Here is a 16,514-nt window from a genome sequence, read left to right on the forward strand (position 1 = left end):
AGCTAAAAAGTCAATAATCGATACCTAGCTTCTTACTGGCTATTACATCAACTTAGAAGCTTCATCTGTGTTCTACTACGGTGCTTTTAGTTTCTCCGCATACCGCAGCACGCGACACAGCTTTGCAGACGATAAGTACAACCGTTTCAGAGAGAAGAGCGGCCAATGTGACGATCTGGCTTTAAGCCGATTCGATAACAAATGACGAAAACGGACGGATTTCTCAGGTTTTTACTACATATGAACACTTTTCAAATTCTCCCGTGCAACTCGGCTGCTAGTCCTACTTTCATGCAGAATCTTAAGGTCCTAGCTCATGTCCAAGTCACCAAAGCCAGCTAAAAAGTCAATAATCGATACCTAAAACTTGAACTGTACTACTTCTTACTGGCTATTACATCAACTTAGAAGCTTCATCTGTGTTCTACTACGGTGCTTTTAGTTTCTCCGCATACCGCAGCACGCGACATAGTTTTGCAGACGATAAGCACAACCGTTTCAGAGAGAAGAGCGGCCAGTGTGACGATCTGGCTTTAAGTCGATTCGATAACAAATGACGAAAACGGACGGATTTCTCAGGTTTTTACTACATGCGAACACTTTTCACATTCTCCCGTGCAACTCTGCTGCTAGTCCTCCTTTCACGCAGAATCTCAAGGTCCTAGCTCATGTCCAAAGCACCAAAGCCAGCTAAAAAGTCAATAATCGATACCTAAAACTTGAATTGTACTACTTCTTACTGGCTATTACACCAACTTAGAAGCTTCATCTGTGTTCTACTATGATGATTTTCGTGTCTCCGCATACCGCAGCACGCGACATAGCTTTGCAGACGATAAGTACAACCGTATCACGGAGAAGATTGGCCAATGTGACGATCTGGCTATAAGTCGATTCGATAACAAATGACGAAAACGGACGGATTTACAAGGATTTTACTGCATATGAACACTTTTCACATTCTCCCATGCAACCCGGCTGCTAGTCCTCCTTTCATGCAGAACTTTAAGGTCCTAGCTCATGTCCAATGCACCAAAGCCAGCTAAAAAGTCAATAATCGATACCTAAAACTTGAACTGTACTACTTGTTACTGGCTATTACATCAACTATGAAGTTTCATATGTGTTCTACTATGGTGCTTTTACTGTCTCCGCATACCGCCGTACGCGACATAGCTTTGCAGACGATAAGTACAACCGTTTCAGATAGAAGAGCGGCCAAAGTGACGATCTGGTTTTAAGTCGATTCGATAACAAATGACGAAAACGGACGGATTTCTCAGGTTTTTATTACATATGAACACTTTTCACATTCTCCCGTGCAACTCGGTTGCTAGTCCTCCTTTCATGCAGAATCTTAAGGTCCTAGCTCATGTCCAAGTCACCAAAGCCAGCTAAAAAGTCAATAATCGATACCTAAAACTTGAACTGTACTACTTCTTACTGGCTATTACATCAACTTAGAAGCTTCATCTGTGTTCTACTACGGTGCTTTTAGTTTCTCCGCATACCGCAGCACGCGACACAGCTTTGCAGACGATAAGTACAACCGTTTCAGAGAGAAGAGCGGCCAATGTGACGATCTGGCTTTAAGCCGATTCGATAACAAATGACGAAAACGGACGGATTTCTCAGGTTTTTACTACATATGAACACTTTTCAAATTCTCCCGTGCAACTCGGCTGCTAGTCCTACTTTCATGCAGAATCTTAAGGTAATAGCTCATGTCCAAGGCACCAAAGCCAGCTAAAAAGTCAATAATCGATACCTAAAACTTGAATTGTACTACTTCTTACTGGCTATTACATCAACGTAGAATCGTCATCTGTGTTCTACTATGGTTCTTTTAGTGTCTCCGCATACCGCAGCACGCGACATAGCTTTGTAGAAGATAAGTATAACCGTTTCAGAGAGAAGAGCGGCCAAAGTGGCGATCTGGCTTTAAGAGTATTCGATAACAATTGACGAAAACGGACGGATTTCTTAGGTTTTTATTACATATGAACACTTTTCACATTCTCCCGTGCAACTCGGTTTCTAGTCCTCCTTTCATGCAGAATCTTAAGGTCCTAGCTCATGTGCAAGTCACCAAAGCCACCTAAAAAGTCAATAATCGATACCTAAAACTTGAACTGTACTACATCTTACTGGCTATTACATCAACTTAGAAGCTTCATCTGTGTTCTACTACGGTGCTTTTAGTTTCTCCGCATACCGCAGCACGCGACATAGTTTTGAAGACGATAAGCACAACCGTTTCAGAGAGAAGAGCGGCCAATGTGACGATCTGGCTTTAAGTCGATTCGATAACAAATGACGAAAACGGACGGATTTCTCAGGTTTTTACTACATGCGAACACTTTTCACATTCTCCCGTGCAACTCTGCTGCTAGTCCTCCTTTCACGCAGAATCTCAAGGTCCTAGCTCATGTCCAAAGCACCAAAGCCAGCTAAAAGGTCAATAATCGATACCTAAAACTTGAATTGTACTACTTCTTACTGGCTATTACACCAACTTAGAAGCTTCATCTGTGTTCTACTATGATGATTTTCGTGTCTCCGCATACCGCAGCACGCGACATAGCTTTGCAGACGATAAGTACAACCGTTTCAGAGAGAAGAGCGGCCAATGTGACGATCTGGCTTTAAGTCGATTCGATAACAAATGACGAAAACGGACGGATTTCTCAGGTTTTTAGTACATATGAGCACTTTTCACATTCTCCCGTGCAACTGGGCTGCTAGTCCTCCTTTTATGCAGAATCTTAAGGTCCTAGCTCATGTCCAAGGCACCAAAGCCAGCAAAAAAGTCAATAATCGATTCTTAAAACTTGAATTGGACTACTTCTTACTGGCTATTACATCAACTTAGAAGCTTCATCTGTGTTCTACTATGGTGCTTTTAGTGTCTCCGCATACCGCAGCACGCGACATAGCTTTGCAGACGATAAGTACAACCGTGTCAGAGAGAAGAGCGGCCAATGTGACGATCTGGCTTTAAGTCGATTCGATAACAAATGACGAAACCGGACGGATTTCTCAGGTTTTTACTACATATGAACACTTTTCACATTCTCCCGAGCAACGCGGCTGTTAGTCCTCCTTTCATGCAGAATGTTAAGGTCCTAGCTCATGTCCAAGGCACCAAAGCCAGCTAAAAAGTCAATAATCGATACCTAGCTTCTTACTGGCTATTACATCAACTTAGAAGCTTCATCTGTGTTCTACTACGGTGCTTTTAGTTTCTCCGCATACCGCAGCACGCGACACAGCTTTGCAGACGATAAGTACAACCGTTTCAGAGAGAAGAGCGGCCAATGTGACGATCTGGCTTTAAGCCGATTCGATAACAAATGACGAAAACAGACGGATTTCTCAGGTTTTTACTACATATGAACACTTTTCAAATTCTCCCGTGCAACTCGGCTGCTAGTCCTACTTTCATGCAGAATCTTAAGGTAATAGCTCATGTCCAAGGCACCAAAGCCAGCTAAAAAGTCAATAATCGATACCTAAAACTTGAATTGTACTACTTCTTACTGGCTATTACATCAACGTAGAATCTTCATCTGTGTTCTACTCTGGTGCTTTTAGTGTCTCCGCATACCGCAGCACGCGACATAGCTTTGTAGAAGATAAGTACAACCGTTTCAGAGAGAAGAGCGGCCAAAGTGACGATCTGGTTTTAAGTCGATTCGATAACAAATGACGAAAACGGACGGATTTCTCAGGTTTTTATTACATATGAACACTTTTCACATTCTCCCGTGCAACTCGGTTGCTAGTCCTCCTTTCATGCAGAATCTTAAGGTCCTAGCTCATGTCCAAGTCACCAAAGCCAGCTAAAAAGTCAATAATCGATACCTAAAACTTGAACTGTACTACTTCTTACTGGCTATTACATCAACTTAGAAGCTTCATCTGTGTTCTACTACGGTGCTTTTAGTTTCTCCGCATACCGCAGCACGCGACATAGTTTTGCAGACGATAAGCACAACCGTTTCAGAGAGAAGAGCGGCCAATGTGACGTTCTGGCTTTAAGTCGATTCGATAACAAATGACGAAAACGGACGGATTTCTCAGGTTTTTACTACATGCGAACACTTTTCACATTCTCCCGTGCAACTCTGCTGCTAGTCCTCCTTTCACGCAGAATCTCAAGGTCCTAGCTCATGTCCAAAGCACCAAAGCCAGCTAAAAAGTCAATAATCGATACCTAAAACTTGAATTGTACTACTTCTTACTGGCTATTACACCAACTTAGAAGCTTCATCTGTGTTCTACTATGATGATTTTCGTGTCTCCGCATACCGCAGCACGCGACATAGCTTTTCAGACGATAAGTACAACCGTTTCACGGAGAAGATTCGCCAATGTGACGATCTGGCTATAAGTCGATTCGATAACAAATGATGAAAACGGACGGATTTACAAGGATTTTACTGCATATGAACACTTTTCACATTCTCCCATGCAACCCGGCTGCTAGTCCTCCTTTCATGCAGAACTTTAAGGTCCTAGCTCATGTCCAATGCACCAAAGCCAGCTAAAAAGTCAATAATCGATACCTAAAACTTGAACTGTACTACTTGTTACTGGCTATTACATCAACTATGAAGCTACATATGTGTTCAACTATGGCGCTTTTACTGTCTCCGCATACCGCAGCACGCGACATAGCTTTGCAGACGATAAGTACAACCGTTTCAGAGAGAAGAGCGGCCAATGTGACGATCTGGCTTTAAGTCGATTCGATAACAAATGACGAAAACGGACGGATTTCTCAGGTTTTTACTACATATGAGCACTTTTCACATTCTCCCGTGCAACTGGGCTGCTAGTCCTCCTTTTATGCAGAATCTTAAGGTCCTAGCTCATGTCCAAGGCACCAAAGCCAGCAAAAAAGTCAATAATCGATACCTAAAACTTGAATTGGACTACTTCTTACTGGCTATTACATCAACTTAGAAGCTTCACCTGTGTTCTACTATGGTGCTTTTAGTGTCTCCACATACCGCAGCACGCGACATAGCTTTGCAGACGATAAGTACAACCGTTTCAGATAGAAGAGCGGCCAATGTGACGATCTGGCTTTAAGTCGATTCGATAACAAATGACGAAACCGGACGGATTTCTCAGGTTTTTACTACATATGAACACTTTTCACATTCTCCCGAGCAACGCGGCTGCTAGTCCTCCTTTCATGCAGAATGTTAAGGTCCTAGCTCATGTCCAAGGCACCAAAGCCAGCTAAAAAGTCAATAATCGATACCTAACTTCTTACTGGCTATTACATCAACTTAGAAGCTTCATGTGTGTTCTACTACGGTGCTTTTAGTTTCTCCGCATACCGCAGCACGCGACACAGCTTTGCAGACGATAAGTACAACCGTTTCAGAGAGAAGAGCGGCCAATGTGACGATCTGGCATTAAGTCGATTCGATAACAAATGACGAAAACGGACGGATTTCTCAGGTTTTTACTACATATGAACACTTTTCAAATTCTCCCGTGCAACTCGGCTGCTAGTCCTACTTTCATGCAGAATCTTAATGTCCTAGCTTATGTCCAAGGCACCAAAGCCAGCTAAAAAGTCAATAATCGATACCCAAAACTTGAATTGGATTACTTCTTACTGGCTATTACATCAACTTAGATGCTTCATCTGTGTTCTACTATGGTAATTTTAGTGTCTCCACATACCACAGCACGCGACATAGCTTTGCAGACGATAGGTACACCCGTTTCAGAGAGAAGAGCGGCCAATGTGACGATCTGGCTTTAAGTCGATTCGATAACAAATGACGAAAACGGACGGATTTCTCAGGTTTTTACTACATATGAACACTTTTCACATTCTCCCGTGCAAGTCGGCTGCTAGTCTTCCTTTCATGCAGAATCTTAAGGTCCTTGCTCATGTCCAAGGCACCAAAGCCAGCTAAAAAGTCAATAATCGATACCTAAAACTTGAATTCTACTTCTTCTTACTGGCTATTACATCAACTTAGAAGCTTCATCTCTGTTCTACTATGGTGCTATTAGTGTGTCCACATACCGCAGCACGCGACATAGCTTTGAAGAAGATAAGTACAACCGTTTCAGAGAGAAGAGCGGCCAATGTGACGATCTGGCTTTAAGTCGATGAGATAACAAATGACGAAAATGGACGGATTTCTCAGGTTTTTACTACATATGAACACTTTTCACAGTCTTCCGTGCAACTCGGCTGCTAGTCCTACTTTCATGCAGAATCTTAAGGTAATAGCTCATGTCCAAGGCACCAAAGCCAGCTAAGAAGTCAATAATCGATACCTAAAACTTGAATTGGACTACTTCTTACTGGCTATTACATCAACTTAGAAGCTTCATCTGTGTTCTACTATGGTGCTTTTAGTGTCTCCGAATACCGCAGTACGCGACATAGCTTTGCAGACGATACGTACAACCGTTTCAGAGAGAAGAGCGGCCAATGTGACGACCTGGCTTTAAGTCGATTCGATAGCAAATGACGAAAACGGACGGATTTCTCAGGTTTTTACTACATATGAACACTTTTCACATTCTCCCGTGCAACTCGGCTGCTAGTCCTTCTTTCATGCAGAATGTTAAGGTCCTAGCTCATATCCAAGGCACCAAAGCCAGCTAAAAAGTCAATAATCGATACCTAACTTCTTACTGGCTATTACATCAACTTAGAAGCTTCATCTGTGTTCTACTACGGTGCTTTTTGTTTCTCCGCATACCGCAGCACGCGACACAGCTTTGCAGACGATAAGTACAACCGTTTCAGAGAGAAGAGCGGCAAATGTGACGATCTGGCTTTAAGTCGATTCGATAACAAATGACGAAAACGGACGGATTTCTCAGGTTTTTACTACATATGAACACTTTTCAAATTCTCCCGTGCAACTCGGCTGCTAGTCCTACTTTCATGCAGAATCTTAAGGTAATAGCTCATGTCCAAGGCACCAAAGCCAGCTAAGAAGTCAATAATCGATACCTAAAACTTGAATTGGACTACTTCTTACTGGCTATTACATCAACTTAGAAGTTTTATCTGTGTTCTACTATGGTGCTTTTAGTGCCTCCGCGTAGCGCAGCACGCGACATAGCTTTGCAGACGATAAGTACAACCGTTTCAGAGAGAAGAGCAGCCAATGTGACGATCTGGCTTTAACTCGATTCGATAACAAATGACGAAAACGGACGGATTTCTCAGGTTTTTACTACATATGAACACTTTTCACATTCTCCCGTGCAAATCGGCTGCTAGTCCTCCTTTCATGCAGAATCTTAAGGTCCTAGCTCATGTCCAAGGCACCAAAGCCAGCTAAAAAGTCAATAACCGATACCTACAACTTGAATTGTACTACTTCTTACTGGCTATTACATCATCTTAGGAGCTTCATCTGTGTTCTACTATGGTGCTTTTAGCGTCTCCGAATAGCGCAGTACGCGACATAGCTTTGCAGACAATAAGTACAACCGTTTCAGAGAGCAGAGCGGCCAATGTGACGATCTGGCTCTACGTCGATTCGATAACAAATGACGAAAATGGACGGATTTCTCAGGTTTTTACTACATATGAACACTTTTCACAGTCTCCCGTGCAACTCGGCTGCTAGTCCTCCTTTCATGCAGAATCTTAAGGTCCATGCTCATGTCCAAGGCACCAAAGCCAGCTAAAAGGTCAATATTCAATACCTAAAACTTGAACTGTACTACTTCTTACTGGCTATTACATCAACTTAGAAGCTTGATCTGTGTTCTACTATGGTGCTTTTAGTGTCTCCGCATACCGCAGCACGCGACATAGCTTTGCAGACGATAAATACAACCGTTTCAGAGAGAAGAGCGGCCAATGTGACGATCTGGCTTTAAGTCGATTCGATAACAAATGACGAAACCGGACGGATTTCTCAGGTTTTTACTACATATGAACACTTTTCACATTCTCCCGAGCAACGCGGCTGCTAGTCCTCCTTTCATGCAGAATGTTAAGGTCCTAGCTCATGTCCAAGGCACCAAAGCCAGCTAAAAAGTCAATAATCGATACCTAACTTCTTGCTGGCTATTACATCAACTTAGAAGCTTCATCTGTGTTCTACTACGGTGCTTTTAGTTTCTCCGCATACCGCAGCACGCGACACAGCTTTGAAGACGATAAGTACAACCGTTTCAGAGAGAAGAGCGGCCAATGTGACGATCTGGCTTTAAGTCGATTCGATAACAAATGACGAAAACGGACGGATTTCTCAGGTTTTTACTACATATGAACACTTTTCAAATTCTCCCGTGCAACTCGGCTGCTAGTCCTACTTTCAAGCAGAATCTTAAGGTCCTAGCTTATGTCCAAGGCACCAAAGCCAGCTAAAAAGTCAATAATCGATACCCAAAACTTGAATTGGATTACTTCTTACTGGCTATTACATCAACTTAGATGCTTCATCTGTGTTCTACTATGGTAATTTTAGTGTCTCCACATACCACAGCACGCGACATAGCTTTGCAGACGATAGGTACACCCGTTTCAGAGAGAAGAGCGGCCAATGTGACGATCTGGCTTTAAGTCGATTCGATAACAAATGACGAAAACGGACGGATTTCTCAGGTTTTTACTACATATGAACACTTTTTACATTCTCCCGTGCAAGTCGGCTGCTAGTCTTCCTTTCATGCAGAATCTTAAGGTCCTTGCTCATGTCCAAGGCACCAAAGCCAGCTAAAAAGTCAATAATCGATACCTAAAACTTGAATTCTACTTCTTCTTACTGGCTTTTACATCAACTTAGAAGCTTCATCTCTGTTCTACTATGGTGCTATTAGTGTGTCCACATACCGCAGCACGCGACATAGCTTTGCAGAAGATAAGTACAACCGTTTCAGAGAGAAGAGCGGCCAATGTGACGATCTGGCTTGAAGTCGATTCGATAACAAATGACGAAAATGGACGGATTTCTCAGGTTTTTACTACATATGAACACTTTTCACAGTCTCCCGTGCAACTCGGCTGCTAGTCCTACTTTCATGCAGAATCTTAAGGTAATAGCTCATGTCCAAGGCAACAAAGCCAGCTAAGAAGTCAATAATCGATACCTAAAACTTGAATTGGACTACTTCTTACTGGCTATTACATCAACTTAGAAGCTTCATCTGTGTTCTACTATGGTGCTTTTAGTGCCTCCGATTAGCGCAGCACGCGACAAAGCTTTGCAGACGATAAGTACAACCGTTTCAGAGAGAAGAGCGGCCAATGTGACGATCTGGCTTTAAGTCGATTCGATAACAAATGACGAAAACGGACGGATTTCTCAGGTTTTTACTACATATGAACACTTTTCACATTCTCCAGTGCAAGTCGGCTGCTAGTCCTCCTTTCATGCAGAATCTTAAGGTCCTAGCTCATGTCCAAGGCACCAAAGCCAGCTAAAAAGTCAATAACCGATACCTACAACTTGAATTGTACTAATTCTTACTGGCTAATACATCATCTTAGGAGCTTCATCTGTGTTCTACTATGGTGCTTTTAGTGTCTCCGAATACCGCAGTACGCGACATAGCTTTGCAGACAATAAGTACAACCGTTTCAGAGAGCAGAGCGGCCAATGTGACGATCTGGCTATAAGTCGATTCGATAACAAATGACGAAAACGGACGGATTTCTCAGGTTTTTACTACATATGAAAACTTTTCACATTCTCTCGTGCAACTCGGCTGCTAGTCCTCCTTTCATGCAGAATCTTAAGGTCCTAGCTCATGTCCAAGGCGCCAAAGCAAGCTAAAAGGTCAATATTCATTACCTAAAACTTGAATTGTACTACTTCTTACTGGCTATTACATCATCTTAGGAGCTTCATCTGTGTTCAACTATGGTGCTTTTAGTGTCTCCGAATACCGCAGTACGCGACATAGCTTTGCAGACGATACGTACAACCGTTTCAGAGAGAAGAGCGGCCAATGTGACGACCTGGCTTTAACTCGATTCGATAGCAAATGATGAAAACGGACGGATTTCTCAGGTTTTTACTACATATGAACACTTTTCACATTCTCCCGTGCAACTCGGCTGCTAGTCCTTCTTTCATGTAGAATGTTAAGGTCCTAGCTCATATCCAAGGCACCAAAGCCTGCTAAAAAGTCAATAATCGATACCTAACTTCTTACTGGCTATTACATCAACTTAGAAGCTTCATCTGTGTTCTACTACGGTGCTTTTTGTTTCTCCGCATACCGCAGCACGCGACACAGCTTTGCAGACGATAAGTACAACCGTTTCAGAGAGAAGAGCGGCAAATGTGACGATCTGGCTTTAAGTCGATTCGATAACAAATGACGAAAACGGACGGATTTCTAAGGTTTTTACTACATATGAACACTTTTCAAATTCTCCCGTGCAACTTGGCTGCTAGTCCTACTTTCATGCAGAATCTTAAGGTAATAGCTCATGTCCAAGGCACCAAAGCCAGCTAAGAAGTCAATAATCGATACCTAAAACTTGAATTGGACTACTTCTTACTGGCTATTACATCAACTTAGAAGCTTTATCTGTGTTCTACTATGGTGCTTTTAGTGCCTCCGCGTAGCGCAGCACGCGACATAGCTTTGCAGACGATAAGTACAACCGTTTCAGAGAGAAGAGCAGCCAATGTGACGATCTGGCTTTAACTCGATTCGATAACAAATGACGAAAACGGACGGATTTCTCAGGTTTTTACTACATATGAACACTTTTCACATTCTCCCGTGCAACTCGGCTGCTAGTCCTCCTTTCATGCAGAATCTTAAGGTCCTAGCTCATGTCCAAGGCACCAAAGCCAGCTAAAAAGTCAATAACCGATACCTACAACTTGAATTGTACTACTTCTTACTGGCTATTACATCATCTTAGGAGCTTCATCTGTGTTCTACTATGGGGCTTTTAGTGTCTCCGAATACCGCAGTACGCGACATAGCTTTGCAGACAATAAGTACAACCGTTTCAGAGAGAAGAGCGGCCAATGTGACGATCTGGCTTTACGTCGATTCGATAACAAATGACGAAAATGGACGGATTTCTCAGGTTTTTACTACATATGAACACTTTTCACAGTCTCCCGTGCAACTCGGCTGCTAGTCCTCCTTTCATGCAGAATCTTAAGGTCCATGCTCATGTCCAAGGCACCAAAGCCAGCTAAAAGGTCAATATTCAATACCTAAAACTTGAACTGTACTACTTCTTACTGGCTATTACATCAACTTAGAAGCTTGATCTGTGTTCTACTATGGTGCTTTTAGTGTCTCCGCATACCGCAGCACGCGACATAGCTTTGCAGACGATAAATACAACCGTTTCGGAGAGAAGAGCGGCCAATGTGACGATCTGGCTTTAAGTCGATTCGATAACAAATGACGAAAACGGACGGATTTCTCAGGTTTTTACTACATATGAAAACTTTTCACATTCTCTCGTGCAACTCGGCTGCTAGTCCTCCTTTCATGCAGAATGTTAAGGTCCTAGCTCATGTCCAAGGCATCAAAGCCAGCTAAAAAGTCAATAATCGATACCTAACTTCTTACTGGCTATTACATCAACTTAGAAGCTTCATCTGTGTTCTACTATGGTGCTTTTAGTGCCTCCGCGTAGCGCAGCAGGCGACATAGCTTTGCAGACGATAAGTACAACCGTTTCAGAGAAAAGAGCAGCCAATGTGACGATCTGGCTTTAACTCGATTCGATAACAAATGACGAAAACGGACGGATTTCTCAGGTTTTTACTACATATGAACACTTTTCACATTCTCCCGTGCAAGTCGACTGCTAGTCCTCCTTTCATGCAGAATCTTAAGGTCCTAGCTCATGTCCAAGGCACCAAAGCCAGCTAAAAAGTCAATAACCGATACCTACAACTTGAATTGTACTACTTCTTACTGGCTATTACATCATCTAAGGAGCTTCATCTGTGTTCTACTATGGTGCTTTTAGTGTCTCCGAATACCGCAGTACGCGACATAGCTTTGCAGACGATACGTACAACCGTTTCAGAGAGAAGGGCGGCCAATGTGACGATCTATCTTTAAGTCGATTCGATAGCAAATGACGAAAACGGACGGATTTCTCAGGTTTTTACTACATATGAACACTTTACACATTCTCTCGTGCAACTCGGCTGCTAGTCTTCCTTTCATGCAGAATATTATGGTCCTAGCTCATGTCCAAGGCACCAAAGCCAGCTAAAAGGTCAATATTCATTACCTAAAACTTGAATTGTACTACTTCTTACTGGCTATTACATCATCTTAGAAGCTTCATCTGTGATCTACTATGGTGCTTTTAGTTTCTCCGCATACCGCAGCACGCGACATAGTTTTGCAGACGATAAGCACAACCGTTTCAGAGAGAAGAGCGGCCAATGTGACGATCTGGCTTTAAGTCGATTCGATAACAAATGATGAAAACGGACGGATTTCTCAGGTTTTTACTGCATATGAACACATTTCACATTCTCCCGTGCAACTCGGCTGCTAGTCCTCCTTTCATGCAGAATGTTAAGGTCCTAGCTCATGTCCAAGGCACCAAAGCCAGCTAAAAAGTCAATAATCGATACCTAAAACTTGAATTGTACTACTTCTTACTGGCTAATACATCATCTTAGAAGCTTCATCTGTGATCTACTCTGGTGCTTTTAGTTTCTCCGCATACTGTAGCACGTGACATAGTTTTGCAGACGATAAGCACAACCGTTTCAGAGAGAAGAGCGGCCAATGTGACGATCTGGCTTTAAGTCGATTCAATAACAAATGACGAAAACGGACGGATTTCTCAGGTTTTTACTGCATATGAACGCTTTTCACATTCTCCCGTGCAACTGGGCTGCTAGTCCTCCTTTTATGCAGAATCTTAAGGTCCTAGCTCATGTCCAAGGTACCGAAGCCAGCTAAAAAGTCAATAATCGATACCTAAATCTTGAATTGGACTACTTCTTACTGGCCATTGCATCAACTTAGTAGCTTCACCTGTGTTCTACTATTGTGATTTTAGTGTCTCCGCATACCGCAGCACGTGACATAGCTTTGCAGACGATAAGTACAAGCGTTTCAGAGAGAAGAGCGGCGAATGTGACTATCTGGCTTTCAGTCGATTCGATAACAAATGACGAAAACGGACGAATTTCTCCGGTTTTTACTACATATAAAGACTTTTCACATTCTCCCGTGCAACTCGGCTGATACTCCTCCTTTCATGCAGAATCTTAAGGTCCTAGCTCATGTCCAAGGCACCAAAGCCGGCTAAGAAGTCAATAATCGATACCTAAAACTTGAATTGTACTACTTCTTACTGGCTATTACATCAACTTAGAAGTTTCATATGTGTTCTACTATGGTGCTTTTAGTGTCTCCGCATAGCGCAGCACGCGACATAGATTTGCAGACGATAAATACAACCGTTTCAGAGAGAAGAGCGGCCAATGTGACGATCTGGCTTTAAGTCGATTCGATAACAAATGACGAAAACGGACGGATTTCTCAGGTTTTTACTACATATGAACACTTTTCACATTCTCCCGTGCAACTCGGCTGCTAGTCCTCCTTTCATGCAGAATCTTAAGGTCCTAGCTCATGTCCAAGGCACCAAAGCCAGCTAAAAGGTCAATATTCATTACCTAAAACTTGAATTGTACTACTTCTTACTGGCTATTACATCATCTTAGGAGCTTCATCTGTGTTCTACTATGGTGCTTTTAGTGTCTCCGAATACCGCAGTACGCGACATAGCTTTGCAGACGATAAGTACAACCGTTTCAGAGAGCAGAGCGGCCAATGTGATGATCTGGCTTTAAGTCGATTCGATAACAAATGACGAAAACGGACGGATTTCTCAGGTTTTTACTACATATGAACACTTTTCACATTCCCCCGTGCAACTCGGATGCTAGTCCACCTTTCATGGAGAATCTTAAGGTCCTTGCTCATGTCCAAGGCACCAAAGCCAGCTAAAAAGTCAATAATCGATACCTAAAACTTGAATTCTACTTCTTCTTACTGGCTATTGCATCTACTTAGTAGCTTCATCTGTGTTCTACTATGGTGATTTTAGTGTCTCCGCATACCGCAGCACGCGACATAGCTTTGTAGACGATAAGTACAACCGTTTCAGAGAGACGAGCGGCCAATGTGACGATCTGGCTTTAACTCGATTCGATAACAAATGACAAAAACGGACGGATTTCTCAGGTTTTTATTACATATGAACACTTTTCACATTCTCCCGTGCAACTCGGCTGCTAGTCCTCCTTTCATGCAGAATCTTAAGGTCCATGCTCATGTCCAAGGCACCAAAGCCAGCTAAAAGGTCAATATTCAATACCTAAAACTTGAACTGTACTACTTCTTACTGGCTATTACATCAACTTAGAAGCTTGATCTGTGTTCTACTATGGTGCTTTTAGTGTCTCCGCATACCGCAGCACGCGACATAGCTTTGCAGACGATAAATACAACCGTTTCAGAAAGAATAGCGGCCAATGTGACGATCTGGCTTTAAGTCGATTCGATAACAAATGACGAAAACGGACGGATTTCTCAGGTTTTTACTACATATGAAAACTTTTCACATTCTCTCGTGCAACTCGGCTGCTAGTCCTCCTTTCATGCAGAATGTTAAGGTCCTAGCTCATGTCCAAGGCACCAAAGCCAGCTAAAAAGTCAATAATCGATACCTAACTTCTTACTGGCTATTACATCAACTTAGAAGCTTCATCTGTGTTCTACTATGGTGCTTTTAGTGCCTCCGCGTAGCGCAGCACGCTACATACCTTTGCAGACGAGAAGTACAACCGTTTCAGAGAAAAGAGCAGCCAATGTGACGATCTGGCTTTAACTCGATTCGATAACAAATGACGAAAACGGACGGATTTCTCAGGTTTTTACTACATATGAACACTTTTCACATTCCTCCGTGCAACTCGGATGCTAGTCCACCTTTCATGCAGAATCTTAAGGTCCTTGCTCATGTCCAAGGCACCAAAGCCAGCTAAAAAGTCAATAATCGATACCTAAAACTTGAATTGTACTACTTCTTACTGGCTATTACATCAACTTAGAAGTTTCATATGTGTTCTACTATGGTGCTTTTAGTGTCTCCGCATAGCGCAGCACGCGACATAGATTTGCAGACGATAAATACAACCGTTTCAGAGAGAAGAGCGGCCAATGTGACGATCTGGCTTTAAGTCGATTCGATAACAAATGACGAAAACGGACGGATTTCTCAGGTTTTTACTACATATGAACACTTTTCACATTCTCCCGTGCAACTCGGCTGCTAGTCCTCCTTTCATGCAGAATCTTAAGGTCCTAGCTCATGTCCAAGGCACCAAAGCCAGCTAAAAGGTCAATATTCATTACCTAAAACTTGAATTGTACTACTTCTTACTGGCTATTACATCATCTTAGGAGCTTCATCTGTGTTCTACTATGGTGCTTTTAGTGTCTCCGAATACCGCAGTACGCGACATAGCTTTGCAGACGATAAGTACAACCGTTTCAGAGAGCAGAGCGGCCAATGTGATGATCTGGCTTTAAGTCGATTCGATAACAAATGACGAAAACGGACGGATTTCTCAGGTTTTTACTACATATGAACACTTTTCACATTCCCCCGTGCAACTCGGATGCTAGTCCACCTTTCATGCAGAATCTTAAGGTCCTTGCTCATGTCCAAGGCACCAAATCCAGCTAAAAAGTCAATAATCGATACCTAAAACTTGAATTCTACTTCTTCTTACTGGCTATTGCATCTACTTAGTAGCTTCATCTGTGTTCTACTATGGTGATTTTAGTGTCTCCGCATACCGCAGCACGCGACATAGCTTTGTAGACGATAAGTACAACCGTTTCAGAGAGACGAGCGGCCAATGTGACGATCTGGCTTTAACTCGATTCGATAACAAATGACAAAAACGGACGGATTTCTCAGGTTTTTATTACATATGAACACTTTTCACATTCTCCCGTGCAACTCGGCTGCTAGTCCTCCTTTCATGCAGAATCTTAAGGTCCATGCTCATGTCCAAGGCACCAAAGCCAGCTAAAAGGTCAATATTCAATACCTAAAACTTGAACTGTACTACTTCTTACTGGCTATTACATCAACTTAGAAGCTTGATCTGTGTTCTACTATGGTGCTTTTAGTGTCTCCGCATACCGCAGCACGCGACATAGCTTTGCAGACGATAAATACAACCGTTTCAGAGAGAAGAGCGGCCAATGTGACGATCTGGCTTTAAGTCGATTCGATAACAAATGACGAAGACGGACGGATTTCTCAGGTTTTTACTACATATGAACACTTTTCACATTCTCCCGTGCAAGTCGGCTGCTAGTCCTCCTTTCATGCAGAATCTTAAGGTCCTAGCTCATGTCCAAGGCACCAAAGCCAGCTAAAAAGTCAATAACCGATACCTACAACTTGAATTGTACTACTTCTTACTGGCTATTACATCATCTAAGGAGCTTCATCTGTGTTCTACTATGGT

Source organism: Schistocerca gregaria, unplaced genomic scaffold, assembly GCF_023897955.1.
Source record: "Schistocerca gregaria isolate iqSchGreg1 unplaced genomic scaffold, iqSchGreg1.2 ptg000526l, whole genome shotgun sequence".
In the NCBI taxonomy this organism is placed as follows: Eukaryota; Metazoa; Arthropoda; class Insecta; order Orthoptera; family Acrididae; genus Schistocerca; species Schistocerca gregaria.